Source organism: Myxocyprinus asiaticus, chromosome 16, assembly GCF_019703515.2.
Source record: "Myxocyprinus asiaticus isolate MX2 ecotype Aquarium Trade chromosome 16, UBuf_Myxa_2, whole genome shotgun sequence".
NCBI classification, from domain to species: domain Eukaryota; kingdom Metazoa; phylum Chordata; class Actinopteri; order Cypriniformes; family Catostomidae; genus Myxocyprinus; species Myxocyprinus asiaticus.
This window is the reverse complement of record NC_059359.1, coordinates 23,175,254-23,202,597: the sequence shown is the minus strand read 5'-3', so window position 1 is coordinate 23,202,597 and position 27,344 is coordinate 23,175,254. Positions and strand designations below refer to the sequence as shown.

Below are 27,344 nucleotides of genomic sequence, written 5' to 3'. Positions count from 1 at the left end.
ATTCACAAAATATAAAGTGCGATACTAAAGCTGGAACACGAACAGTTGGTACTGATCCATGCTTGAGAGTCAAATTTTTTGAAAATCCTGCTTTATATTGACCCTCATTCACAAAGCATGTGTAAAATGATTTGCACAAACATACACGAATTTTGGTATGTTTTGGGGCACATTTTCTTCAAAAACAAAACTTGTCCACTGCGTCTTCAGTGGCTCTGATGCCGGGAGTACATAAAGACTCTTATGTTCACTTATACAGCCAACAACGGAACACTTATGACACTTACGGAGTTGAGACATTATTCTTCTCACTGTAGCTGCTCCAGCACGGAAAAAAATGGCGGACTGTGTGTAGATCACTCAGGGGAGGATCTATGTTAATAGGGTGGAGTCCGTCACCAGTCGTGGGTGAGGCCTGCTCTAAAGTGACGTCACTTTAGAGCGGATACGAAAACCGATCATTTTGAGACGCTGTTTTTGATTAATAGAAATATAAGAAAGAGGAGTGGGTGGACTTTTAACATTGTAGGGTGGTTGTGTACACACACTGCCGACTCACATTTATGTTCAAACACCATGTAAAAGTGAATTGGTGTGTGAGGAGTTTGGATCCCTAAAATAATTTTTTTTTCATGCATTTATTTATTTTGTGGAATTTGTAAATTTTCCACGGCACACCTGACAATCTTCACTTCAGGTTGTGGTTGAAACTTCAAACAGTGGTTGGGAAACACTGCCCTAGACTACACTCATGGATTTACCACTACATTTTAACTGTTAATTCAAACCAAAAGAACATTACAAAGGAGCAAATCTATAGATCAACTCTCTAAGAACAGAATCTCTGCTCCTCTTTCCTTCGCAATGATTTTCATGAATGATTTAGTGAGACGTTTAGTGGGTTAAAAATGATATTGCCCCCGCCCACCCTTATCTGTTCCTCTTTGCTAGGCAATGTAGCAAAACTGAAGCCATTATGAACAGTGACACACAGTGTGGATTAATAGTTCTCTTCCGGGTTGGCAGAGTGGGCGGATCTCTTCGGCTTCTCCTTCTCAGTTATAGACCGAGCAGCGGCGCTCAGCGCTTTCAGCCAGAGCTAAGCGCTCATCCAGCGGGTTGAGTGTCCTCGATCCTCGGCTAAATTCACCATAATTACCAGTGAACAGGCCTGCGGGCACTAAACTTGAGGTTCGCCATTGCCCTCGGAGCGAGACGGCGGAATTTGAGAAAAGCGGTGCATTTCGGGCTAAGTCTCTGATCTATCATGTTGGGGATTAATTTTTGAGACACTACTATCTGAAGACCACATTTTTCAGTGTGTGGAGCCGCGCTGGGACGAACAGAACGATCCTGAACATTTTCTGTGATCGTTTCGCGCGCTGTCGGAACGACAGAAGGTAAATAATTTAAATTTGTATTTCAAACAACAAACCCGCATAATTCTCTGTACCGAATCCGTTACTCAGGCTGGTCTATAGGCGATATTTTGGCCGCTTCATGTGTCAGTCAGTGTTTAACAGAGAACCGTTCATCATTAATGATCCAACATCCAGCTTGGCACAGAAGCAGCGCTATTTCAATACGGCAATGCGACTTTTTCAGGGTCTGTAAAATCTCTTGTAAGAAAATGCACCGGTCTCATTGAAAGTATGTCGCTGTCTGACGTCGCAGACTTTGCCGTGCAGCAGACATTTGATCTTTCAGGGATGTTTTTACACACTATGTTTAGGAAGACTAAAAAAGTTGGCTGACATTTAGAAATAAGTGATATTTGAGTTTAATCTCTGATTTGATATTATTCTTTTGCTATGGGATTTGGTGGTAGGAAACTTTGTCCGCAGATGACTTGTATGTAGGGGTGGGTATCGATACAGATTTCCCTATTCGATTCCAATTCACAAACTCTCGATTCGTTTCCGATTCTGAATCATTTGGGTACATTTCAGTTATAATGTCAATTTTACTTACATATGAAACAAATTCTCTCAGCTAATGCTTTAAATTATACAGGGATCCGTCTAACTTGGTACATTTTGAAAATATTAATTAATAAAATGAACAACAGGTCCCAAACTATATATTTCAATTGCTGTTTATTTAATAGAAATAATATTTAACATATATTATAAGCAGGGTATCCGAAAACTGAAGTGAACTTGAAAGTGAAAGTAAAAGATTTTAAGAATCGATATCGGGGTTGTTCAAATGAAGAAAAATCAATATTTTTACCCATCCCTACTTGTTTGGGTATTCTGAATAAGATAATTGTGGGATGCTTAGTAAAATATTTATTGGATTGTACTTTGTTGGTAAAGACCTGTTTCATGGTTGTGTTTCACAGACAGAAGTCGAGTCATTTTTATTTGTATAGCACTTTTCACAACACATTATTTCAAAGCAGCTTTACAGAAAATTATGCTTCAACAGAAAAAGCTGTAATATAGTAATGTCTTCGAGTCATAATAGTGCAGTTTAAAACAAAAAGAGACATAATTGTAAATTGCACCTTAAAATATATCATAGAAAATAATTGGGGCCTGGTTAGCTCAGTGAGTATTGACGCTGACTACCACCTATGGAATCATGAGTTCGAATCCAGGGTGTCCTGAGTGACTCCAGCCAGGTCTCCTAAGCAACCAAATTGGCCCAGTTGCTAGGGAGGGTAGAGTCACATGGGGTAACCTCTTCGTGGTCACAATGAGTGGTTCTCGCTATCAGTGGGGCGTGTGGTAATTTGTGCGTGGATCATGGAGAGTAGCATGAGCCTCAACATGCTGGGAGTCTCCGCGGTGTCATGCACAATGAGCTACGTTATAAGATGCGTGGATTGACTGTCTCAGAAACGGGGGCAACTGAGTATTGTCCTCTGCCACCCAGATTGAGGTGAGTAACCACGCCACCACGAGGACCTACTAAGTAGTGGGAATTGGGCATTCCAAAATTGGGAGACAAGGGGATAAAAAAAAACAAATAAAAAATAAAAAAATTATAGAAAATAATTATATTTATATGTAGACCCCCAGAGAACAAGCTTAACGTGAGTGTGGCAAGGAACACAAAACTCCATAAGAAGTCCACTGATGACATGACAGACGAAATTGAGCATGCATTTATTTAAACTCCTAAAGTTGTCATCATACATTGTGTTGAATGTAGCCAAAGCAGTATACTAAATAAGCTGTCAGTCATGCTTACAGCAAATGACGGCCTCAGACTGCTGCCCAGATCGGGCAGCGTACACTTCTCTAGATTTTATTACATTTGGAGCTCTGTGGTGGGGCCATCTTTATAGATCCAGTGGATGATTGATCATCGAGACAGATGCTGCACTTATGTCTCAGTAATCACTGGAAGGACCATTAGAAGATGAGAGGGTGGAGACGGCGGGCGGTGGGCCCCTGGAGTCCACCATGCAAAAATTAAGCTGTACAAGCTGAGGAGGCAGGAGCAGATCTGTCATGTTTTTTCACAGAGGAGAGAGAGGAGAAAACGATATATCCATTATTTATCTGCTGCTCCTTTGGCTGGACTTCTTCTCTTTGGCCCTGAACAGTGCAGGCTATGTGGGTTTTGGACAGGGGCTTTTAAACCCCCGGTTACATTCGCCTGTTAGTTGTGAGGAATTGACAGTCCCTGTGTGAGGGGTAAAGTGTAGCCTGAGGGCAGTCAAATGGTGCAGCCCATTACTATAAAATGATATCTATGTAGAAATGTTTCCAAAACGTTTTTATAATTTATAGCAGGCGCTCAGTATTGAGAAATTTAACAGAGGAGAGAGGCTGCTCTTAGAGCGGGATCTAAATTTATAGGAAATTAATCATGTTCCACAGGACTGGGCTGTAAAACACAGCGTGCTGTTTCCCCCTCAGCAAGACTTCGGCAGAACTGCAGATGTGCATCCTCAATGCTTACGCGTACATGATGTTGCATGTGTGAGAGAGCCAGCATGCACATACTGTGCATGTTGTTTGAGTGAAAGTGGGTGTGGTTATTTACTTGACACACTACTGTGAGTTTGTCTTTCGTTTTATTCATGATGTCTAAATTTGTGCTGGTTTGTGTTTGTGTATGTTTGTGTTGGGAAGGTGGGGGTGATATTTAGTGTGTTCCTCCAACAGCCTTTGGAACAATAGTCCCATTCTGTGACTCTCCCTAGCTGCTGCCCGGGCCGGGCCGAGCGTTTGCCAGAACAGACAGACAGATGGAAGGGATTGTGTTCCTGCCGGCACCTGGCATCACAGAGCACAGGAATGCCATTGTTCCTCTGTAACCCAGCGGCCAACTCACTTTCCTGGACATGCCATGTTAAAGCAAGGGCAGAACAGAATTATAACTTGTATGACGTACCGAATTGCAGTTAGAGTGCTGTCGACAGTCATTGGCAACATTTGACAAAAGAGCCAGGGAGAGTGGAAGCCTATAAGAGAAAGCCTAGCACCGGTTGTCCAGGGTCATCAGTAATGGATTAGATTAAGACCCTCCATTGGCACTTTTGAGGCACTCTGATATTGACATTCAGGTTAATGGGGTCTCTAGAGGCCTGCTTGATGGCGGATACCAGACAAGGCAGGACCTTTAATGTCATATTTTAATCCATTCTCCTTAAATATAAAAGGCTGACGAGTAAATGATGTTTCATAACTTTTCCAGCTTGTTCTTCTCATTCTGAAAGTGTCATAGTTTTCTCATACTTCATGATCTCTTTATGATTCTTCTATGATGAACATGTTTTCAGTTACTGAGTTCAAAGACATTTTGATTTTTTTTCGGGGGCTTGAAGTAAAGAATGTCATGTGGTGTAACCGTCCGGAGACTAATTAAAAGCTGATATTCTTAAAAAAAAGAGTAGTGCAGATTAATATTTTATTACTGTTTCTTAATTTTTTTTTCATTATTTTGTTTTATTTTTGTAGTCAAAAAAACAAATCTTATAATATCATTAGGCTAAATAGGGATGTGCATGGTCGTCTAACAAATGACTAGTCGATTAAGTGGGTTTTTTTTTTTTCCCTGGTTAAAAACTGCATCTGGAATTTAATTCAGTTTGGACTCTTGTAGCCTCTGTCTGGCCCTCCCCATCACAGGAAGACTAAGAATATTTAGTGTAGGCTACCAATTTTAAAAACTGGCAAATTAATTGCCTTTCAACACATTATCAAATCAGCAAAATCCAATATTGGTCGACCTCTCATTTGTATTTATTTATATAATGGTGATAAGCAATGTTAAGGCCATGTTGAATGTGTGTACCTGCCTATTTAAGTAAGAGTCTTTGATACATTATTTATTTTGAGATTGTTTGGGTTTGATTTGGTATGGGGATATGGTATTAATTTTATTGATTCAGGTCTTGAAAAAGGTCTTAAAAAGTCTTAAATTAGATTCTAAAAACTCTGCAGCAACCCTGCTTATGCTCACTTAATAACTGGGACTGTTACTTCTTGAGTTTTAGGCAAAGAACTGAAACAGAGGATAGCTAGAAAGACTGTCAGACAGAGAGAACTGACTTTTTCAGTTTTCAGAGGGAACTGTCCTGTGAGCAGTGGAGCAGTAGACAGAAAAGATCAGCATAAAATTCCTTACACACCAAATTCACTTTTGAAAAAGAAAATCACTCGGAAAGGGAACAAGGTCCTTATTTGCATATAAAGCACCTGAAAAATACAAATAGTTCTGAAAAATATTAGTAGGTAAGGAGGTTCTGTATCTGTCTAATATCAAGAAGCAACTTTGTGTTTGTCTATTCAAGAGGCAGCGGGGGATGTAATTGGATTGGCTCTGGAGTCTTGCTGCTGTGGAGATGCGACTCTTTAGCTCATGAGCCATTGACTAGCAAATTTGCTATAGTGATGATCTCTGAGATTTCTCCTCCAATTTGGTGCAATATTTGTTGGAAATGTTGACAGTATTTTTTTAAACAGTTGTTGCACTGGTCTGGAATTACATTAAAGCTCATTAGGGCTGATTTGATCTGTAGCGCATCAGGCAATGTTGCATGTTCTATATAATTAAGCAGTCTATCAGCTGCTTTGACATCAAATTCAGCCTTCCATCTTGAAACCCCACATCTTGAAACTGCATTTGTAGTGTACCCACCACATCCCCTTTGGAACTGTTGACATTAACATGATTATTTCTTCTCAGAGTGGGTTGGAGGATGATTAATCACAGCAGATCCCCTTCTCCACACATTGGGATCCTACTTTAATTTCCTTTCATCTTTGCTCCTCACATCTCTTTTGCCATCATTCTCTCTCTCGTTCCCTCCTCTTCCACTGTCTCTTTCTGTCCATCTTTGTCATTCTCTTTGTATAGGGACTCCGTCATATTCAGCACAGAATCATTTTACCTTCAAGCCTTAAGGACCTAAATGCAATGTCAAAATGTTCTGATTTGTGTTAGTTGAGACAGTGATCTAAATTGGTATCCTGTGATGAGCAAAATTTTATAGGTATAAAAATACCCCCCCGATTGTGGGTGAAATGTGACCTGGACATGTTTTTGTGAGATTCACCCACCAGTAGGCTTATTTACCTGTTTCATGTGACATCACTGTATGACCGTGCCGCCATATTTGTGACCAAAATTACACACCTTCATTGTGATGCGGCAAAAGTCGGCAAAATTTTTGTTTCTGTTTATACATTTTGAAAAGCTGAATCTGCTGTTTAATTACCATAGTCAAAATGTAATTTTCTTTCAATAAATTTTGATCTTTTAAGTGACAAGTCTTCATTTTGCCAAAGTCAAGCAGCAATGAAGGGGAGAGCACGGATAAAAAACAAGTGGGTCTTTTGCTCATTTATTCAGACATCTCAGTTATCTGTACATGTGTCAATTATACATTGATCAGCCACAACATTAAAGCCACCTGCCTAATATTGTGTAGGTCCCCCTCGTGCCACCAAAACAGCACCAACCCCGCCCGTCTGGCACTAACAATCATCCATGCGATTATCTAATCAGCCAATTGTGTGGCTAGCAGTGCAGTGCATAAAATCATGCAGATACTGGTCAGGAGCTTCAGTTAATGTTCACAACAACCATCAGAATGGGGAAAAAATGTGATCTCAGTGATTTGGACCGTGGCAAGATTGTTGGTGCCAGATGGGCTGGTTTGAGTATTTCTGTAACTTCTGATCTCCTGGGATTTTCATGCACAACAGACTCTAGAATTTACTCCAAATGGTGCCAAAAACAAAAAAACTGCCAGTGAGCGGCAGTTCTATGGACGGAAATGCCTTGTTGATGAGAGAGGTCAACAGAGAATGGCCAGACTGGTTCGAACTGACAAAGTCTACGGTAACTCGGATAACCACTCTGTACAATTGTGGTGAGAACTCTTTTGGCAGCACGAGGGGGACCTGAACAATATTAGGCAGGTGGTTTTAATGTTGTGGCTGATCTGTGTATTTCTAACATCATCAAATCGAATACAGTTAAACTGGAAATGCGCATAGGACGATGTTATTCATAACACCCAGACTGTAAAAAGGTATGTGATAAATGTAACGCGTTGTAATGAATAAAAAAGCACTATAATGTGAATATGTAGTACATATTTAATGTGTATATTCTAATGTTAGTCAATAAACAACACATCATAAGATCATGAAGCACAGACTTTATTCACATCGCCAGACTACAGTGTAAACATATTATTCATATTCACTAATATGCCTTGGTTGCTTTTTGCTTGATGTTTGCGGTGATGTATCCGGTAGGCATGTGTACTCGCCGGTCACACATCAGACTCGCCGACATATGGAGATAAATTGTGGATGAAATATATTTTAATGTCTGTGAAAGTCAAATTTGGCAATATTTGTGCAGACCTCAGACATGAATACACCTTTCCTGGGACTTGGCATGAATCAAATGTGTTTTTTGAGGTTTTTCTTGATATAGTTTTACTGGTGTTTTTCCATTCAACGCCATTGTTTCCTCCCACTGATGGTCACAAAGATGGCGGCTGCGGGGAAAAAGTGACATCACAGAAACAGGTCAATATGTGTTATATATATATATTTGGAAATTATTCAGTAGAGCACCTGGCAGAACATTAGAATTATACTGGAGTAATGAGTTAGTTGTCCACTTCCATCTTCTAATGAAGTCAGAGACATTTAAACTATATTAAGCGGAGGATGTTATAATGGCTCAGGATGTAAAATGACTGGCTTTGGATCTGATAACAGGGACACAATGATAACAGGCTGATTACACTGTGATAAAGTGGGGTCCCCTGAACAGAACTATAGAAACTGGGATGTCGGTCGAATTACAGGCACGTGTGCTGAAGGGAACAGGAACTGGATGGTGATTGGGTTACACTGTTGTGGTGAAAGCTGTGCCATGTGAGTGGAAGTAAAGAGGGGATGTGGCATTGAGATCGGGGAAGATGTGCAATGTGGTTGTTGCAGCATTGAATGATAAGACATCGAGATGATTGGTGACCTCATTCTGTGCTTTAGAACATCATAGAAATGTCTTTTGACATGCGTATTGGAGGAACAACTGCAAAAGTGTGTGCATGCCATGTGCTGGATGCTTAGCTGTTAGTGTGTGTATGTAACTGTTAGTTTGACAGTGCTTTGGGCTCTCTCCGAGAACATATAGTGTTTTATGGAAATGGGTCACTCTTAGCCAAGAGGGATCACAGCCAGACTTGTCTCAAGGATCAGCGCTTGGAATGGTTGGAACTGCAAACACAGCCCATGTAAAATAATAGGACTGACAAACAGGCTAGCACCAGTATCTTCCTTTGCAGTATTTGTAAAGGTCTATTAGGGCTAATTGAATCTCATTTCAGTGTTACAGTCTTCCTGTCATTACAAGCTGTAGCATTGTTGCTAGCAAGCTGTCTGTCTTTTCTTCACTGAAAGGGTCAGCCGAGCCCTGGAGCAAACAATCTTGGCTCAATCGAACTTTTTTTTTTTATGCTTTTAGCGAATGTTTAACGCAATACATGACACAGAAGGTATCTTATCTATATCAATAGGGTTTACAGAGGTCAAGTAGTCAGTGTAGTCCCTAAATTAAGATACCGTACAGTGACACACAAATCTACAAAAAAATCTGGCACAGGACTGAACAGGAGAGGATCTATATATAGGTAAGGGGGTAAGGAGGGAAGGCAGGTGTGGCTAATGAAATGGTAACAAGGGGGCAGGGCCTAGACAGGAGAGCACATGCCAAACAATCCTGGCGGAAGCCATGTGCTCACACAAAACACAACTGACAAAACAGAAGAGCACTTGGTGAATGAACACAATCATATGCCATGTGCTCAAACAAAAAACAGCACAAAAGGCAGACAGAAGAGCACATGGCAACAGAACCCAATCTGAAGCCATGCGCTCACAAAGACAAGACATGGAGCATGAGTGTCCGGATCCCGTCACCAGAACCGAAACTGAACTAGACAGAAGTCAGGATCCAGATACTATGCTCCGAACATGAAACGTAAAATGGACAGAAGAGCGCATGGCAAGGAAATACAACCACAAGCCGTGCGCACACACAGAAACACAAAGACAGACAGAGCACATGGACAGGAAATAAACCCTGAACCATGTGCTTAACACAAACACAGAACATGGATGTCAGGATCCCATCACCAACCAATAAACATAACTGACAAAGGTGACAGGATCCTAACATATTTATGTATGCGTTTTGCTCTGAAATGGGTTAAAAAGGTATATTTTTTTCAAAGAGTGAAACCATAATATCAATTAAACCATGAAGCCATGTAATTCAATTCAATGCAAGAATCAAAATACATTTAAAATCTAGTTAAAAATAATCAAGGCACTTGATTTTCCACTCTGACTAAATGAACACAAATTTAATAATTTTTATTTATATGCATTTATATCCTCAGCAAAATCATTTTCATATTCATATTTCCTATTTCCTAAACATCTATTTTTCACAACTCATGCACTCTATTTGTTTGCAAACTGCCATCCTAGTCAGAGAATGTGCTAAATGGTTTTTAGGTTTGCTTTATTGGGTAGAACAGCTTGTTTGCTCAGGCTCAGCCGCTGTTGTCTTAAACATCTTCACAGACCTCATTTCGCAGTGACGAGTCCTCATCCTCTGCGTGTTTAGCTTGGATGACATCTAAGTGGATAGGAAACAAAACTTAAAGGTGTCCATGTTTGTGCAGCTCATTATTAACAACTGCATTGCGTGATGGTTGGCAGTGCAATGCAGTGCCTTGGAAACAAGGATGTATGTATGTGAAGGCATGTAGATGAAGACTTGGATAAGAATGAGAGGTATTGTGATTTAATATCAGCATGATTATGGCTACGTCCACAGTAATCTGGGTAAACTTGAAAACTGCGTTTTCATTTTCGAAATGTTCTCCGTCCACACTGCTAGTTTCAAGCATTTTCTGAAACTTGCTTGTCCACAATGAAACGTATGAAAATTCCCCTAGCGTATGATTAAATCCCCTTACGACACATGCAAAAAAAATCCCTGTTCCATGTACAGTCCAAAATGCAATTGTCCTAGCATTCCGTCGCTGGATAGCAATTCCGAGTAAACTTTCCATCGCCTTTGAAGGAATGCAATGTGAAGGTTGTACAAAGTAACATTTATCTTGAACAACGCTATCAAAGTGAACTGCAGGCACAACAAACCTGCGGCCTTGTGCCTATGACTGAATCACTGCTGTGCTGATATTCAGTACAACAACATCCTTGCTTGCGCGATAATGCGTATAAAGACTGTTTTGTGTATATAAGTCTCTAAGGCATAATTGCACCCACACTCTCTCTTTTTCTGTTGTTTCTTGGAGCAGGGGTGACGACAGCTTGTGCCTTTCTTGAGCAGAGATACACTTTCTTGTTTTGCAACACATTTCATTGCATGTGCGGGTATGTGTCTAGCTGGTTTGGAGTTGGCAGACAGGACTTTTCCAAAACACATGCATCTGTGGCTGTGCCACCCTGAAGTGTTTACTCACACTGCGATCTTGATTGATTTTTCTCTCTCAGTCCCCATGCAGTCCCTCCTTCCCTCACTGCATTTTTTTTCTGTTGCTCAAAAGAGAGAGAAAAACCAGTACAGTGATATCATCTGGGTTTTGTGGGGTACTTTTCCTAATGGCATTGAAAGAATCTTCCTTTTATGTTATCTTTTCTGCAGCCGAGCTTATTTTAATGAAGGCACTGTAATGCAGTTCACTATAATCATGGACATTCAGGGTGCTTTGCACTAGAAATTTTTGGGTGTGTTGTAGGGTTGGGTAAAAATATAAATATTCCAATGCATCGCGATCTTCATTTGAACAATTTTGAAAATCAATTCTTAAATCCCATGGTCGATCTTTTACTCTATGCACAACCCTCTACTACAGTGACTCTCGTAGTCAAAAATCACTCGTATTTGCAACCGGTTTCAGGTTTACAAATTTAAACCAATCCAATCAGGCTTAATTGGTACCATGATGCAGCTCATCAACTCTCTCTGTCAACTCAGGCTACGATCCTGACTTTAAGATTAGATTATGTGCTCGTGCACATGAATGAGTGACGTTTGCAGCGCACAACCAATCGTGTGAGAGAACACGATTCACTTCTCGCAAGAGACTCGGACTCTTTTTTTTGAAAGACATCCTCACTATGCAACATTTTTCCCAAGTGCCTAAAACTTTTGACTAATACTGTGTGTGTGTGTGTGTGTGTGTGTGTGTGTGTGTGTATATATATATATATATATATAAAAACACCTGGTATATCGAAGTTATTTATGTTATATTTTCCATTTTCAAAATCTACCAGTTAGTATATCAAAAAGTGTTTTTAGACAATAGAATAAACTACTTTGTAAATATATATGGGATAATAGAAATCCAAGAATTAGTCTTAAAATTCTTAAGTTGTCAAAATGGCTCAGAGGATTAGAATTCCCAAATTTAATAAATTATTATAAAGCTGCCCAAATTCAACCTATATTGATTTGGATGAACGTTGAATCTAAAGATGGAAATGTATCAAATGTGGGAATCTATTTGTAGATCCTTGTTAAAGCAACACATTTAAATTAACAGATAATATTTGTATTAATAGTACTTTTAGAATTTGGTTAGAAAAAAATGAAAAATTCTAAAATTAAGAAAGATATGGTTAATTTAGAAGAAATTGCTAAAGATCCTGATTTCATGCCAAATAGATTAGATAATAATTTGTATTATTTTTTATTTATTTTTTACATTTTGGGCAGATAGAGATCTGAAAAGATATCACCGACTGTTCACTGATAAAGGAATTGATACCTTTTCAAACCTAGCAAAAAAGTATGAGCTTCCAAATTCACAATTTACAGGTAAGGCATTTATTAGTAGAAGTTAAAGTAAAAGAAATAAAAAAGGAAATGCATCCATTAATAAATTATATAATTGATACATACAATACAACTAATCCAATAAAAATGTTAGGAATTTTAAAGATTGCACTTGAAATAGATATTCAGGGCACTCTGAATAAAATTATATGTAGGTGGGAGGATGAATTAAAAATACAAAGTAGTCAGCAAGACTGGAAGAAATATTATATAATGCATTCCATACTATTCAATCCAGTGTTTGGAGGAAATATGCTTGGAAGATACAAATGAGATTTTTATTTATATATATATATATATATATATATATATATATATAAACACCTGTTATTCAAAGTAAATTCAGTAGCATGGTAAAAGGGGATTGTTGGAGAAAATGTAGAGAAAAAAGTGCTAATTACATCAAATTCTATATGAGTGCTCTAAATTGACAAATTATTGCAAGTGATCAGACTAATATTTAATAGTTAATTTAATATTTAACTGCACAATACAAATACATAAAAAAAAAAAAATAAATAAATAAAAAAAGAAAATATTTTGGGTAAAATGCCATTGTCCATAAGAAATAAAACTTAACAAAATATATTTAGGGTAATCAGAATAGCAGCTTTGAAACATTTACAAAAAAATTGGCTTGAACCAGAACCCCCATAATTTCAAAGATGTAGAGAAACGATTTAGGAAATGTACCAAATGGAGAAAGTAACATTTAAAATGAATAATAAAAGTCTGGAATGTGAACATAAATGGAATTTGCTTAAAAATATAAATTAATTTAGATTGTTTCCTTCAGATTCTTGAATTTTAAACAAAATTAGTTAAAATGCGAGGTATGATGTCCCATTTCATTTCATATTTAAAAAAAAGGAGGTGATGCCTTAACTTGTTTTTTTTTTTCAGTTTATTTGAAATAAAATATAACATGTAAATTAATGAATTACACATGTTATTTATAGAATATGTTGTGAATGGTTATTTGATATGGTTATTCAAAATAGCATCATGTTGTTGTTCTTTATTTCTCTTTCTTGATGTACAATTTGTATATTGTCTTTAGTAAAAAAAAAATAAATAAAATAAAATAAAAAGCATAAAAAAGGCTACTATTGATTAAATAAAAAGTGAGCACTTGGAATACTGTATGCAGTAATAAGATGTATTTGTTCTTTTTATAAAAGACGTATTTTGTGTACTGCTTATATTGCTTATTACTTATAGTATTATAACTTCAAGTAAAATTCTGTATGTTCATCTCGAGTCCATGAAAGAAAGTAGGGGTGGCGTTCACCCCTTTCCATAGCAATCTTGAGCTTTTAATATTTTAAACATGATTAATTTTTGCAGGTGTCATATTAATCCATCTTATTGGATGTTTTATAGATAGCCTAATATATTACGTTTATATTTTCAAAAATATTTTTGTTATGGCTAAAGAGGGTAAATGAAAAGCAATAAATTTTTCAATAAAATACAACACTCTATCTGCTGGAAATCTACATTTAGATTCTCATATAATAATTTATCATGAAGAGTTGATTTTGTGGATTTCTAAGAGTTTATTTGTAAAGTGTGCTTTAAGAGACAAAGGAGAGTGACTTGATTGTGTCAGAGATGTAATTTTACTCACAGATGATTGGTTCAGCATCTGTTAGCCATCTGTAATCCAGAACGAAACCTGCTACAGAGCAAGTTAGCCGTGTAGCGTAAATTGCAATGGCGATAAACACTGCTAAAAGCCGACCAACTTTCGTGGTGCCTAAAACCTGGGGTTGAGGCAAACCAAACTAAAACTTACCTGGCTAGTCACCGAAACCAGCTTCATGGTACAGGCCACAGTAATTGTGTAGTCTAGTGGTACAATGTTCAGTAGTGAGATCCTTTCACTGCGTGTTGAGAGTTAAAAGTTGTTCCATATAATGTGTGTCCAAAGATGACATCCACACAACCATGTCATTTAATAATGTCTCTTTTAATACCCTTTCTGTTCTTTACAGTCAGTTGTTGAAAAAAAACAACAAAAAATAAATATTTATAAACTATCACCTTTTAGATACAGACATCGCCTGCAGTTAACTCAAGAACACTCATGCGCATTAGTTGAATCAGCTTAAAAAAATGGCAGATTTATTTAGCGTGATCTGAGCAAAAGAAGCACAATTTATGATACTATTGTTGTCAGATTTACTGGTGATTTTAAATATGTTCTTTAATCATAATCTTGACCATCTGTTTTGGAGATTTCTTTCCATATTCAAGTAGATAGGAGCTTTACTTTTTTTAGTCAATGTAAATACTTGTAAATAGTACAAATTAAGCAATTAATCAATAAACATGTAACAAAAATAATATATGAAATATTTTAAGCATGTGTCCAACAAATCAATGTAAACAGTTGTAAACTGTACAAATTATGCAATTAAACAATAAACGTGTAACAAAAATTAAGATATGAAATATAATATCTAATTTATTGAATATATGGATTTGTTAATTTTTTAAAAGCCAAAATGTGACCAAAATGATGAAAAACTAAAAGTATAATTAGTCAAATTAATATTTTCATAATGTACCTAGTAAGAAGGACGCCTGGATAATTAACATCATTAGCTGGGAGAGATTTTCTTTCATATGTAAGCAAAAGGAACATTATAACTGAAATATATCCACATGAACTGATATTGAATCAAATCGAATCGAAATTGGAATCGAAGTGAATCGAGAGCTTGCCCTAATATTTGGTGTTTGGAACACATCTTTGGTTTTGTGTTGATGAAGGGGTACTTGAGCCTTACTGATGGTGCTGTGGGGGTTCTTAATGGCAAAACAGGTTAGGAAACACTGGTCTGCAGTCAGTTCTTGTGAATTCTGGTTTAATTTGTAGTTACTATGCCCTAAATCGTTCTAAATCACAGATATGTGAACCAGTGTTGATTAAGTATATTTGCATCTTTGCATGCTCCCTCTCACCCTTATTGCATTAAACTTCATTTCTCATAGCAGCTTGTCTCCGAATAAATTGGCTTTGGAGAATAGTTCTCATTCTTCGCATCTCTTGCAATGGACCTGTGGAAGAGAAATTCAGTGGCTGTTCAGTGCGTGTAAAGTTTTGGTGACAAATCCAAAGGGATAGAAACATGAATATATCAGGGAAGCTTATCATTCTGAGTTGTTACCTTGATACAGTAGTAAAAAGCTACTGGCGGTACTTGTGTTGTTGATGATGCAAACATACCACAGTTTGGACCCAATAGTACTGTGTGAAAAGAGACCAGTGGGGGCAGGTGAAAGGGGTAGAATTGAACTCTTGTTAGAACTAAGTAAAGGAACCAAGTGTGAAAACAGTCTAAAACACTCACAGACATTAAACTGTGTTGTCCTTGCTTTCTTTATTCTGTTACACGGTAGTAATTATGGCTAGTACATTAATGTATGTGCACACTGTCTATTAGCACAGCTTCACAATTTCTGCATCTTTATGTTTCAGACTGTGCTGCATGCATGTACACTACTCAAACATCACAGTAAACTTCATGCTTTATCCGTCCCCCTGCAGTTGCGCTCATCTGCATTAGTGGTCAACCGATATATCACAGAGGCAAATAATAAATTTCCCCCTTTGGCCGATTTGTTTCTTGCGGGTGCCGAGAATTGGCTGCTTGCATGTGAAGCGACTGAGACAAGCAAACGAGCAGTCACAGTTCGTGTTACTACAATAATAGACCGGTGTGCAACACAGTGTCATTTAAACGGTCCGCATCTCAGAGCGCGGCAGATGCGTTTGAGCTCATAATTTTAATGTGCTCGCCTGTTTCATTCTCGCTCTCTCACCTCAACAGTTCCCTCTAACTTTTAAGTGTCTAGTCTAATGATAAAAAGACAAATATCAAACTAATATCATATACTGTCTGCAAATATGCGCATATCTCGTTTAAACAGATGTAATAACCCGACCTCACACAACTTGAGCAGATCCAGCATCCTGTGGAGCGCTCATTTATCTTCCTCTAAAGCACGTATTCTAACAGCCTCTCCTCAACAGTTCCCTGTCACTTTTCTAATGATAAAAGGCAAATATAAATAAAATTTCTATTATATACCATCTGCAAATATGCAGAAATCTCATTTAAACAGATGTAATTCATGAACCTCACGAAAATCCAGCGTTTTCTTCCCGTCGAGCGCTCATCTAATATCTTCCTCTGAAGCGCGTGTTCTATCAGCCAGAATCAAAACTTCAGGATCAGGATCAAAAGTTCCTCTGATTCACAAATCATGATGACAATCCAAGCAGGCGATCCAGGCCGTTTAAACTGTCAGGAGATTGAGGCTCGCGCTGGATACGCACTAGTGTGTGAGTGCGACCAAAGTCTTTATAGCAAGTCAGTCCGCTGTCGGCTATGTTTGGAACTCTTTCGGGAGGCTATATCCAGTCATGAAAGTGCAGCTCCTATCTACTTGAATGGAGAAAGACCAAAATCTCCAAAATGGTTGGTCAAGATTACGATCAAAGAACATATTTCAAATCGGCATTAAAATCTGACAACACTGGTATCATAAATGGTGCTTCTTTACCTCAGATTACACTAAAAAAAAGTGTTTATAGCTAATGAGCATGTGTGTTCTAGAGTTGATTGACAGGCTATGTCTGTATCTAAAAGGTGATTGGCTCTTTTACTTGTAAGGTGGGACTCCATATCTACATCCGTTGACCGTTGGCTGCAGTTAGGCGTTCTAATTTTTCCCATTCATTTTAATAGAAGTGACCTGGCTCTGCTAAATAGTTGCTGGTGCAACTTCAAGGTAAAAGCGCTTCACGTGTGCTATGAGTAAATGTCTTATTCACTATGTACTGTATGTACAATTGTTTTGATTCCGTACTTTTTGAGAAAATGCGATTGCTAACGTGGACATGCCATCCATGGTTGCTGGACTACTGTGTGTACTGTTATGTCCTTCTTCCTAATATATTAACAATTTCTTCATGTGCAAATAAATTACTAAAATTTGATGACTAAACAGAAATCAGAAGAAACTTCTATCTACCATTTAAAACACAATATAATTTTTTAAAATGGTTTTTTACAAAGTGAAAGTTTTGTTTGAAATTGAGTAAATATAGTGCTAAATAAGAGTTTTTTTTTTTTTTTTTTAATAGCAATTTTATGTGTGGCATTATATTATTTTATGTTTTATGTTATTTACTATATTAAATTGTGTTATATATCGGCATTGTATTGGCATATTGGCCACCCTGCTCCCTGAATATCGGCATCGGCCATTAAAAAAAACATATCAGTCGACCACTAATCTGCACAGACCTGTGATAAGGGTCCGGGGCCTCAGCGGTGCAGAGCTGTGTGGGAGTGCTGCTGTCTGAGTGTATCTCTCACTTCAGCTTTCTTTCTCAAACTGTGGCCACAAGAGAACAGGTCCATATGAAATGGCAAAACATTCAAGCAGGCATTTCTGAGGCTTGAGCAGTGTATGAACTAAAAATTGCTGTGAAAAATCCTATTCTTATGCATTATCTTTGTCTTGTTTTTTTAATCAAAATTAGTGGTCTACCGATAAATCGGCCAAAATTTGGTATTTTTAAAGTATCGATATCAACCTAAATATTTCTGTTTTCACTTTCTTGCCTGTGAATTTTGCCAGTGCTATGAATAAAAACTAAATAGTACATAAATAAACAGCAAGGGTATTGATGTCGGAGTTGTTGTGATCAGTCGATAGCTGTATTGCATTCTCAGTTCTGTCTTGTTTGGTACACAACAGTGTCATATTAGCCGGATAGCTAGCTGCTAGCTAGCGGCTACCAAGCCTCATCTGGCCTCATTACCCATTTCCATGACAGCAGGGCTGCCTGCTAAAGGTGCAGTCAGTAATTTTTTTCCTCATTAAAAAAAGTTTAGCTCAAAGACATAAATTGTAATTTTGCAATATATGTAGGAGACCGTGACCACTCACATTAAAATGAAGACACCAGTCATATCAGTAACCTTATAAAAGCTGTTTTATTTGGTCCGCACATGGGGGCTGCCATGTTAGAATCACATGACCAGCCGAATACTACTCGCTTAATCTCAGTAACTGTCCTGTTATTTGTCACTTTGTGAATACTACATTTCTACAGTGGCATCTGAAATTTATTTTAAATATCGTTATTGTTTTATCGTTCAGCCTCAGGAGACACGCACAAGCTTGTGATGTTAAGTGCTTGCGTTGTTAGTCTCCTCAACAGTTCCCTATAACTTTTAACTGTCTTGTCTAATAACAAAAAAGCAAATAGTACTACAAATTATGTACCATCTACAAATATGCTGATTGAATATATTTCAAAGATTGAATTCACAAACCTTACAAAACTTGTGCAAATGCAGTGATTTCTTCCTGTGAAATGCATTTGCCTGTAGAGTGCTCATAGATCTTCTTCTGAAATGCACATCATATCAGCCTGGATCAAAATTGTGTCCCTCTGACTCACGAATTCTGCACTATGGTCAGTCCTTTCAGCACTACGGTCAGTCCGTGACAAAAGCAGGTTGTGATCCGGGCCGTGTAACCTGGAAGCAGTCAGTTGCTGTCACTGGATCCCAACCCAAATCACTTAAAACACACTACATGTAAATGGCCACTATTAATGTCATATTAAGGGCTAAAAGACTAAAATAAAAATCTGAATTGCAATATGACCTGTGCGATAATTAATCCACTAATGCTGCAATTTAATTAAATGAATAAATATCCTACACGTGCTGCTCGCTGCACTTTCTGTATATGTCCAGATATGTTCTCATTTCATTGCATTAAAAGGCCTTTGTCAACTGTGCTACAAAGAGAAACTCAAATGTAGGGTTGCAATGGTATGAGATTTTCATGGTACGATAACCGTCTCGGTATACGGTTTTACACTATTATTATCAGTTACAATGACCCTTTAAGGAGTTTTTTTTTTTTGGTTGAACAAATTATTTATTATAACTGAAACTTGAAACCATTTATGTGTAAAAAAAAAAGTCTCCATTTTGAAAATAAATAGAATAAATAAGAAAGCTAACAGAATTATAATAATAAACTGAATTATAAACATGATAAAAAAATAGCATGTAACTATAACATGTTGTATAACTAAAGCATGTTAGTTTAAATGTTAGCATAGCATGTTAAATTAACTACTAAATGAAAAATAACATCAGCTGTGTGAGCTTTTAAAGTAATGTCCTATGATTATTAATAATTAACATATACTGTAGGTGGACGACAGTGCAGCCAGACTGCACCTGTCTGTACCTTTAACTCAGTGGTTCTCAACTGGTTTTGCTTCAGGACTCAGATTTTACATTGGAAATCAAGTGGCGACCCACCATAGTAAAAACGTAACCTGTATTTAATGTATCCTGGGTCGCATTTCCTTTTTGTGTTGCATAGTTTTGTTCATGGTTTTCAAGTAAAAGGACATGCATCAAGTGACATTATTTTTGTTGTTGATGTCAACAACAAAATCTACAGGAAGTTTTCTCTCCCCCCTTTTAAAAATTGAAGAACATATTTACTTATATGAGCCCATTATTATCCCGTTTGTTTCCTAATTCCAAACATAATTCAAACAGAAAATACATATTACACAGGAGGAAAGGCTCCTCATTACCATGGTTAGGTCAGTGTAGCTAGTCTTGAATAATAGTAGTAATAATAACAAATTATATTATTTATGAAAAAATAAATACTATCTGAAACACATCTTGAAACTTTAACTACAACTGCCACTGTTGATATAAAATGAGGTCTAATAGATTCTACTTCTTGATTATTTCATATGAAACTATAACATTTTGTCAAAATATAACAGTTACTTGTACTCATGTAAAATCGTGAAAAAATTTGGTAAAGGTGATGATGCATAATGAAAAAAATAAATAAAATACCGCATAGCACAGTGTTGCTCTTCCTCCTCAGTGCTGTTTGGCATGTCAGGGCTGCCTGCTGTTTGATGGGTTTGACTTGACTTCCTCCGTAATGCTTTAAACTAGAAACGTCTCACTAGAATTGAAGTTGGTCACATCAGTTTTGAGGTCTGCGCTCCGCAATATTGAGGGAAGCCCGGTTGTTGCATGCGCGTGTCAGAGAGCAGAGCAGATCATTAGTGCGAGCTGGTTCCGTTACTCGTGCGAAAGTGCAGATGAGAAGCCTTTAGCTGATTGCGAGATTATCATTAAATCTGCCTCGGCAGTCCTAAATAGGCTATCACTTGGGCGGCCACCGAAATATCTTCAATGGGAGAACCATGGCATTGTTCTTTCCCTGCTGTACGTGACCCAGTCCGAATAGACCTGCGACCCACCAGTTGAGAAACACTGCTTTAACTCACACACACACTCACTTATGTCAGACCCCCTCGCCTCACTTCTCTCTGACATTTTCTCCGCTGCATATGTGTGTGTGTGTGTGTGTGTGTGTGTGTGTGTGGCGCAAGTTGACGAGTCTGACAGGCGGACAGGGAGGAAAGGAGATGCTCTGTCCGTTGCATTTTTTTTCTCAATACCGTAGATAAGCAAATGTACATGGTATGATAACTGTCAATTTTCATACCATAGTATACCGTGAAACTGGTATACCGCTGCAACCCTACTCAAAAGTACTCCCTTCAGTTTTCAGAAAAAGACTTGAGGGTTTAACAGGACTGCATAGCAATGCCACATGCAAGTTATTGTGTAAATATATTATTATTATTATCTATTATTATATACAGTATATTATATATATTATTGCATTAGGTCTTTTTGTTAGAAAATGCGATTGCTAATGTGCACATACCATCCGTGGTGACCGGGTTACTATGTGCATTGTTGTTATTTCCTTCTTTCTTGGATGACTAAACAGAAACCAGGAGAAGCTGCTACCTACTATCTAAAACACACAAAAATTGTATTTTGTTTAAAAAAAAAATAATTTATTTTACAAAGTTAAAGTTTTGTGTGAAATTGAGTAAATATTAAGATAAAGTTTAATTTAATTTTTAAATGTATGTACATGTAATTTACTATGTGCGATTATCATATATATATATATATCAGCCTATGGCCATCCTGCTCTAAAAAAAAAAACAAAACATATTGGTCGATCACTAATCAAAATATCTGAACATCCTGAAAACAAGACACATTTACATGAGAAGCAAAACTGCATAATATATTAGGGGTGGGCGATTAATCAAATTTTACTTTCAATTATGAAATCAGGATAAAGCGATTATTGTGCCGCAATTCCGTTTTGTTATATCTTTAAAGTGTCCTTTATTAAAGTTCAAATAATAAGGAAGCGGGTTATGGAAATGAACTCCGAAACTGGCTTTTCTCTGTGCAGTCAGCGCCGTGTCTATGAGTTGCGTGAAGTGACTGGGGAAGAGATTGAATCTTCTCCCAGCTGATGCACACTCTGGCACGGGGATGCTCGTCACTCGTGCGCGTTTGCTGCAGCTAAATTATAACGTGATTGCTTGCGACGTAGTGAATCATAATATATGTCACGTTAACTGTGTGTGTCTTATCATTAAGAAAATCGGTGATAGGCAGCTCTATTAAGAAGAGAAAGTTTGTTTTTTGTGAGTTAAAGATGGATCAAAGTGAACATAAAGGTGAGAGAGTGTAGTATTAGCCCATTATACACTGGATCAAAATAAAATTTTGATTAGTCTTATATGGCTTGTTTTCCAAAATAATATCTAAAACTCCTTTAAAACAACGTACATTTACTTTAGTAGCTATACTGCAGAAGAAAAAAAATTTTTATTGGCGAATGTTGAATGCAATATTTAATCAGGGCTCGACATTAACGCTTGTCCAGGACAAGTGGATTTTTGAAGGGGCAAGTGAAAGAAAATTTTACTTGCCCGACCGGACAAGCAGACTGATTAAAATGTCAATAACGAAAAAATAACAAACATATCATAACAAGAAAATTAGAAAACACTCACTGCAGTGAAGACCAGTATTAGTTTTATGTTGCATTTCATTCTGAATGTTTACTTGAATAATTGATAGCCTACTGCTGTTAAAACTTTTAAAGCATAAAAGAAAAGCATTGAATTTTCTTAATTTGTATTTTTTGTTCTATTATTTTTAATCTTTCTATTCATTGCTGTTATTTATTGTTATTTTATTACTGACTGTTTACTAGCCTTGAATAATTACTTAAGAACTTGATTCTTCCATAATTAACAAAGTAGTTAGTGTTATTATTTGTTGTGGTATTGATGCTGGTATTGAGAATTGTCAAATTTCACTACCGACTACTGAAATTTTGGTATTGTGAAAATTTATAGCCTTTATTGTACATGGTAGATCTTGCTGCAATAACATGATGAAAAAGTAGATCTCATTCCATAGAACTATGAGCATCCCTGCTGTAAATGGTGGCGATGGAGGCTTTTCTTTATTTGACTACCATACGTAACATAAAATAATTATCATATGACAATAGCCTCCTCCCCTACCCAGTGCAGTTTACATTTCAAGTTCAAGGAAATTCACTGTTAAAAAGACAATTTTTTTAAAAAGTTCAATAAATGCATGATGTTTCCAAAGTCAGTGAGTAATTGTGTTAAATAATCGTGATCTCAATATTGACCAAAATTATCATGATTATGATTTTTGCCATAATTGAGCAGCCCAGTAATGTATTAAGACTTGTCTTCAGAGAATGTGTCTTGAACGTAAGTGTATATTGCTTTGTTCCATTGGCAGATTTTTTTACATTCGTTTTAAGCATAAACCTCCTTTACCTTTAAGGTTAGGGTTGTTTTTGCCTGCACTGTTTGGGCTTCAGATGTGAATGATATCTCAAATCGTGCAGCTTGATGAGGAGAATTAAATTTTTTGTTTTGTCGAAAAAAAAAATTGGGTTACAAAAACCCCCTTAAAATTAAATTAAAGAAGAGACCCTAGCTATTTCTCTGGATGAGAATATCATAGAGACTTGAGGGTGGGCCCAGTAAATAACCACCTAGCAACCAACCATAAGACCCTAGCAACCACATAGCAATGTGCAAACACTTTAGCAACTTTATAGCCATGCCCTGTTAACCACCCACAACACCCTAGCATTGTGATGACAAGTTTTGCACAGGCAAGCACCATTGCAAAATTTAATATTGAGTCACATTGTGTCAGGGTTTAGAGAAACACTTTGAAATGCATGCTAGTGTAGTGTCAGGGATAGGGCTGACCTTTGAGTCTCTCTGTGTAGAGGTAATTTTCCTTCTACTTTGTCTCCATAGCAACTCACCTTCTGATGAGGTCGTCTCATGCCCTTATGCACATGCTCATTCACATTTCTCTCCTGAGACTTATCTTACTGCAAGTCTAGAGAGTTATTCCAAATGTCAGGTGAGATTTGTTTTTGAGTGCTTGCTTTGTTAACATTTTGCGCATGTCTCGGCGCAGGAACACAAACTGGCCGTAGGGTCCATGAGTCTCGGACAATCTTTTAAGTGCATTTCCTTTGTTGGTATGAAACTGTCTGTGCTTCACTTTGATTATAACGAACGGCAAAACAAAAATGGTGGGGTCACAGCAAACATTAATTATGAAATCTACACAGCATGGTTTGAGAAGATTTTGAATTCTGAGGGAAGTTCTTTTCTAATTAAACAAACAAGAATATGCCTGGTAATAAGGCATCAGGGATTGGCGCTGAAACGTACCCCTCATGATTAGTTTAAATTAATGAATCCTGGGGGGTCTGGGTAGCTCGGTGAATAAAGACGCTGACTACCACCCCTGGAGTTCGTGAGTTCGAATCCAGGGTGTGCTGAGTGACTCTAGCCAGGTCTCCTAAGCAACCAAATTGGCCCGGTTGCTAGGGAGGGTAGAGTCACATGGGGTAACCTCCTCGTGGTTGCTATAATGTGGTTCACTCTTGGTGGGGCGCGTGGTGAGTTGTGAGTGGATGCTGCGGTGGATGGCGTGATGCCTCCACACACGCTATGTCTCTGCGGTAACGCACTTAACAAGCCACGTGATAAGATGCGTGGGTTGACGGTCTCAGACGTGGAGGCAACTGAGATTCGTCCTCCACCACCCGGATTGAGGCGAGTCACTACGCCACCATGAGGACTTAGAGTGCATTGGGAATCGGCATTCCAAATTGGGGAGAAAAGAAAAAAAGAATGAATCCTGGATTACTTTCTAGATACATCGTAATAGGCCAATATATCAGCCAGACCTTTTTGAGATTATCCGCATGGCTAATAAACAGTGTTTATTTCTGTTTCAAAATAAACCAACAGCCTAGTCAATGGATACTACACATTTTTTCAAATAGTTTTAGTCAATAGAGCTGTTCAGCGGTGACGTCAATTTGTAGGCGAACCCGGAAGTCTAATTCGCCATTGGTGCCCTCTGGATTTTCCTATGGGTTTTTATAATGGGGTTTTTGAACTTGTGTGTAAAATAAGGTCTGTGGTAAACATTACTTTACGATACATGGACGTTTTGTTCTACAACATAAATTACACACAGTGAAACATGAATTCACCTCAAACGTGAATTTTGAAGGTGTCGTGCATTTAAAAAAAATTACGGAATTCAATATGGCTTCAAAATTGATATTTGAGGTATGACTGTGTGTAATTTATGTTGTAGAACAAAATGTCCACGTATCATGTAGTACTGTTTACCACAGACTAGGGCTGGGTATTGATACAGATTTCCCGATTCAATTCAATTCCGAATCACAAGCTTTTGATTAGATTTCAGTTCAATATAGATTCAAATGTGTTTTTCAGTTATAATGTCCCTTTTGCTTACATTTAAAAGAAATTCTCTCCCAGCTAATGCTATTAATTGTACAGGGGACCTTTTAACAAGGAACATTAGGAATATATTAATTTTACTAATGATATTTTATTACTTTTTCATCATTTTGTTCACATTTTGGATTAAAAAATGAATAAATAAATGTATTCAATCAATAAATAAGATATTATATTTAATATATTATATTTGTTACATATTTATTGTTTAATTGCATAATTTGTACTATTTACAAGTATTTACGTTGATTTGCTGAACACGTGCTAAAACCTTCTCTTTAATAACGGCATTTCTGTAAAGAGCGTCTGTAGAAGTAAAAGCATGTTAACGAGAGAGGACTCGAATGGCTGTACCTCATCTGTGAGATGCTTGATTGGAATTAAATGTTTTTGATCAACAATTGACTGTAAAGAACAGAAAGGGTATTAAAGGAGACAGTGTTCAATGACAAATGGGTTGCGTGAATCTCGACTTGGACACTAATTACACGGAACAACTTTTACTCTCAACATGCTGTGAAAGGATCTCGCTGCTGAACACTTCACGATCACGACTAAACTACACAATTAATGGTGAGTGAAATGTAAACATTTACCAGCCAGTTGTCAAATATATTCACTTTTTTTATGATTAATATTTTTATTAAAACACAGAAAACAAAACATAAATACACAAAATCAACTTTTAACACCCACTATCACCACTCCTCCACCCCATCCCGAACCTCAACAAACACCCCTGTGGTCATACATGAACACATACAAAAGAAAACAAAAACCAAACAAATAATAATTTAAAAAAATAAATAAATACACACACACACACACACACACACACACATATATACACTATATTGCCAAAAGTATTCGCTCACCCATCCAAATAAATGAATTCAGGTGTTCCAATCACTTCCATGGCCACAGGTGTATAAAATGAAGCACCTAGACATGCAGACTGCTTCTACAAACATTTGTGAAAGAATGGGCCGCTCTCAGGAGCTCAGTGAATTCCAGCGTGGTACTGTGATAGGATGCCACCTGTGCAACAAGTCCAGTCGTGACATTTCCTCGCTACTAAATATTCCACAGTCAACTGTCAGTGGTATTATAACAAAGTGGAAGCGATTGGGAATGACAGCAACTCAGCCACGAAGTGGTAGGCCACGTAAAATGACAGAGCGGGGTCAGCGGATGCTGAGGCGCATAGTGCGCAGAGGTCGCCAACTTTCTGCTGAGTCAATCGCTACAGACCTCCAAAGTTCATGTGGCCTTCAGATTAGCTCAAGAACAGTGTGGAGAGAGCTTCATGGAATGGGTTTCCATGGCCGAGCAGCTGCATCCAAGCCATACATCACCAAGTGCAATGCAAAGCGTCGGATTCAGTGGTGTAAAGCACGCCGCCACTGGACTCTAGAGCAGTGGAGACACGTTCTCTGGAGTGACGAATCATGCTTCTCCATCTGGCAATCTGATGGACGAGTCTGGGTTTGGCGGTTGCCAGGAGAACGGTACTTGTCTGACTGCATTGTGCCAACTGTGAAGTTTGGTGGAGGGGGGATTATGGTGTGGGGTTGTTTTTCAGGAGCTGGGCTTGGCCCCTTAGTTCCAGTGAAAGGAACTCTGAATGCTTCAGCATACCAAGAGATTTTGGACAATTCCATGCTCCTGACTTTGTGGGAACTGTTTGGGGATGGCCCCTTCCTGTTCCAACATGACTGCACACCAGTGCACAAAGCAAGGTCCATAAAGACATGAATGAGCGAGTTTGGTGTAGAAGAACTTGACTGGCCTGCACAGAGTCCTGACCTCAACCCGATAGAGCACCTTTGGGATGAATTAGAGCAAAGACTGCGAGCCAGGCCTTCTCGTCCAACATCAGTGTCTGACCTCACAAATGCGCTTCTGGAAGAATGGTCAAAAATTCCCATAAACACACTCCTAAACCTTGTGGAAAGCCTTCCCAGAAGAGTTGAAGCTGTTATAGCTGCAAAGGGTGGGCCGACGTCATATTAAACCCTATGGATTAAGAATGGGATGTCACTTAAGTTCATATGCGTCTAAAGGCAGATGTGCGAATACTTTTGGCAATATAGTGTATATGTGTGTGTGTATATATATATATATATATATATATATATATATAAATATAAATCACACACATTCACAA

At 37.8% G+C, this 27,344-nt stretch overlaps 1 protein-coding gene and 1 long non-coding RNA gene across 6 annotated transcripts in view; one reads left to right on the top strand and one right to left on the bottom strand.

Moving 5' to 3' along the window:
- The first annotated feature begins 1,026 nt into the window (after positions 1-1,026).
- LOC127453910 (polypeptide N-acetylgalactosaminyltransferase 1) overlaps positions 1,027-27,344 on the top strand; it is a 148,929-nt gene continuing 122,611 nt past the window's right edge. For 2 of the 3 annotated variants that reach the window (XM_051720678.1, XM_051720679.1), the window contains exon 1: positions 1,027-1,400. The gene's annotated coding sequence lies outside the window, so the exon portion shown is untranslated. Of the gene's footprint in view, positions 1,401-25,668; positions 25,751-27,344 lie in introns of those variants that run through there. The other variant, XM_051720680.1, reaches the window with a different exon arrangement.
- LOC127453911 (uncharacterized) lies at positions 13,683-20,727 on the bottom strand. 3 transcript variants are annotated; one of them, XR_007899468.1, is made up of 4 exons: positions 20,292-20,727; positions 18,723-18,929; positions 15,540-15,619; positions 13,683-15,429 (listed from the first exon to the last, which is right to left on the bottom strand). It is a non-coding gene; the product is annotated as an uncharacterized LOC127453911 (long non-coding RNA). The 3 variants fall into 3 exon arrangements; XR_007899467.1 differs by having other exon boundaries at positions 13,683-15,619; XR_007899469.1 differs by lacking the exon at positions 15,540-15,619.